At 37.3% G+C, this 3869-nt stretch overlaps 1 long non-coding RNA gene across 1 annotated transcript; it reads left to right on the forward strand.

Annotated features, from left to right (window-relative positions):
* Positions 1-687: 687 nt before the first annotated feature.
* LOC123375388 lies at positions 688-3208 on the forward strand. Its single transcript, XR_006581428.1, has 3 exons — positions 688-814; positions 1065-1166; positions 3127-3208. It is a non-coding gene; the product is annotated as an uncharacterized LOC123375388 (long non-coding RNA).
* Positions 3209-3869: the final 661 nt, after the last annotated feature.

The following is a 3869-nucleotide window of genomic DNA, read 5'->3' on the forward strand; positions in this document are numbered from 1 at the left end:
GGTTTTCCGGATTTAGATTTTTTAAAAAGCAGATGCAGCAGAGATGCCTGGGAATCAAATGCCATCTCTGCATCTGAATGCTGTTAAGCAGCTCCCATGGCATTTCTCACAGACTTTCAATGTGTGTCTGTCACTAAGCTCACTCCCAGAGATAAAACAGAAAATGTGAACTCCTGAGGGAAGGAGTGTTGAGTAAAACCCTTTCTTGAAGCCCTCAGAATGTTACAGCTCAGTCAATCATTGGGCCTTCAATCAGTGGGCTCATCTCACCTTGCACACAGAAGGGTTTTGCAATGTATGGGTATTAGGTGTGGATGACTGAATGTTTAATATATGCAGGGCAAAGTATAAAGGGACTATCCATGTTTTAAAGGCTTTGCAAATTTCACCTGATAATACTGAGATGCCTGATTATTGCTTGTAAAGAAAGACTGCTTTGCTGAGTAATCTTTAAGTGTTAAATAGCCTTTTTGTACTGGATACATAAGAGAAAGAGAGAGAGAGAGAGAGAGAGAGGGGAGTTAAGAAAGTTTATTCACTATATTAATTTTTCATTAAATTCATACATCTCAGTCTTTCTTCCTGACGCATTGATGCGGTATTAGTCTTATTTGCAGAGAACATATATATTATATTGCACCTCTAAGATGTCCTATGTATTTTTATATATAATTTTCTAGATGTATTGAAAGAATAATACAATGGGGATTTCTTTAAGACTGAAGAAACAACAACAGACACATGGGCAGGATAAATAATATGAAGGACAGAGCACAGTTAACAAAGATAGCCTTGGAATGCATGCCAAACAGAGGTAGGCAATATACCCAGTAGAAAGACAGAATAGCAAACTTATTGGACAAGCCCATGGATGCAGAGAGCAACAAATAAAAAGTAGGAACTTTCATCTACTGCCTAATGTTTTGGGCTCCATATAATTTTTTTTGGGGGGTGGGGAGGAGGGCGGGGAAGCGTACAGAGGGTTGGCCAGGGGCTGTTCTGTTTGTTTAGCTTTTGTGGCTCTACTTGTAGGCAGTAGTTCTAAACATAAAAAATTATTCCAGTTACAGATACTCAAGTGGTGACAAACTTTACTGGTGATATGCAACCACAGCAAAAGAGAATTGTACCACAGCCAACAATCTAGCATTTCTTCCAAGTTCTAGGTGTGCGTGTGTATATATCTATTTAAAAAGAACTCATAAGACTATCTTTAATAGTGCCATTTGGGGACACCCAGTAACAAAAATCATAGCCTGACCTGGCCCTGGGAATGATGATTGTTCTTGTTCTAGAATATTGAGGAAGTTAATGCTGATCAAGAGACAGGACAGTAAAACATCCTTCATCTTTATATCACTGAAGTCACATCTAGTATAAGTCTGCACTCACAAAAAAAATGTGTTTTAACAAAGTATAACTTAAAACCTATGTGGATAGATCAATATGAGCTTTGCTTTTTTGTCACTGTTTTATGTTAATTGATATATTAATTTTAAATGGAATAAATATGTGTAATTATATTTAATCAGAGAAGTAATAATCTTGTAGCTAGTATTGTGTTTACTATTTGTAAAAATTTGTAAAAATCCTGAATTACATTTGCTAGTGTTAACGTTTTCAAAACTCTTATATGAACTATCCTTTCCCTGTACTCATACAGGAAGCAATGGACACTAAAATAAGGGATGCTATAAAAACCCTAATATCATAAATAAGCAACATTTGATTTCCATTATACGTTGTAAATTAATCGTCAGAACAGTTTGCAAGGATTGCAGTTTTTGTAGATGAGCACCTCAGGTCTCATAGTCTGGAGTTAATTGCCATTGGCCAGAAGTCTTGGTATGGAAGCCAAGTCTGAATGAATGCACTTCTTAACTGGGACTGAAATGCACAGTATAGCAGAAGAGCCATTGGTGCTACTGAAATGATTCACAATGAAATTATGACCTCATTATCTTGTCCAGAATATAAAAGGTGTTGACACCATAATGCATATGCCAAAAAGACTGAGGTTGAAAGAGAAGAGACCAATAGGAAATGAACTGGATTAATCACTAAAGAGCAAATCCTGCCTTTTCTTGCATGTGTGCAGCTGCTATTGATGACAAAAGAACTGAGCTGTCAATATCACTCACTTCAGTGCCAATTTGGTATTCTGGGAAACTCAACCCACAGCTGATTGAAATCACATAATTAGTTATGTCAAAGAGGTATCATAACTGCTCTAAACATGATAGATATCAGACAGGAGGCTCAGAAGTGTAAAGTTATCTAAATAATGATCAATTACTGTGTAAGTGATGTTCAGGAATATATGCTAATGTTTCCAGCAAGGAAGTGAAAAAGAAAGTGGGGCCATGGTGCAGTTTATTCATAAAGTGCTAGGTTTCTAGAGGAGGAGATACTACACTTAATCTGTTGATTTAGGGGTATATATATCCCTTTTGTAGAAAAAAAAAAAGAAGGGGGGGAGACTAAGAATTTACTAAAGTATTACAAAGGTGATCTGCATAAATTACAACAACAAGGAGGAAGCTATTCAGTCATGAGAGAAAAAAATAGTAGCCATGGGTGGACCTATATAAAAACACCATTGAAGAAGTAAGTACCTTGTCCAAAGTGTATAGATTTCAGTGTGACTTTGGAGGGTGGGGGGTTATTGAGGGGCCAAGGAGAGATACTGATCACAGCACTGTTACACATGTGGCAGCTTCTTCAGTAGGATATATGGAAAAATGCAACTAACGAAAAAAAGATTTGCAAGCCTCTTGTTATCAGAGTCAAAGGCCAAAACCCGCCTGTATGTGTACATGGCCCTTCTGTGCTTAAACGTCAACTATAATGCGTATATTATGACACAATGTACAAATTTCTGACATTAGCAGATTAACTTGTTATCAATTTTCTGTAGTAACTTACATTGTTTTCTCTGGGTAGCGTATGTGTTACTTTGCCTATGATCAGACACCTACTATTTTTCCCCTCGGACTTTCTTGGCTGATGTTCGTGTAGGACCAGTTTTGCTTTGCAAATTTATAGTAGCATAGCAAAAAAGTGAGCTTTCATTTTGTATGTTGAATCATAAGGCAAATTTAGTGGTAACTAGCTATGTTTTTTCAGAGTGTAAGACACAGGAGCACAAGGACCTTGGGGATGCTGCTGAATGACTAACTACAACTCAGAGTTAAAAAGATAAGAATACCATTGAACTCCTACAGGATCATTAGGACAACATGTCTAACAAGCATGTGCTCCAATATCCTAGAAAATGGGAATGGACTCTCAAAAAGTGAGAGATTTCAGGGCTGTTAGAAGCAGCACTGCATTTTATGAGTGCAATATTTGTTCATGTACTTGCTGGAATAAATGCACAGTTGCTTCCTTGGAATGTCCCCTGGTGATTACATTCTGCCTGCTTGTGGTTTTTCACCTCTTGCACTTAACTCAGAGAGCTACACTACATGTAAAATCTACCACAACCTGTAGACTTGCAACCGCCTTACAAGTATGTGATTCCAGAAAACAAACCATGCTCACCTACATTTGCCAGAAATAATTATAATACTATAGTTCATTTCAGAATTCAGCCAAGTATAATTCAGGCAAAGTTCCCATCCATGGAGGAATGGTGGAGGAGGGAACAAAACAAAACAAAAAAACCCCAAAAACCTAGCATGAATGCAAACTTAAGTTTCAAGAAATCATTAATTAGGAAATATTTCTAACATTAAGCATGTTCATGCTTTTCCCCATACTGCCTCTCATGCTTGGGAGGCGCTCCCTGTAAACATTAGCAATGCTGCCCCATTGTCCTTTTTCAAATCTCTCTAACTTCTCCTTTACCATGCTGCCTACAAAAAACT

This window comes from Mauremys mutica, chromosome 8 (assembly GCF_020497125.1).
Source record: "Mauremys mutica isolate MM-2020 ecotype Southern chromosome 8, ASM2049712v1, whole genome shotgun sequence".
Lineage (NCBI taxonomy): Eukaryota > Metazoa > Chordata > Testudines > Geoemydidae > Mauremys > Mauremys mutica.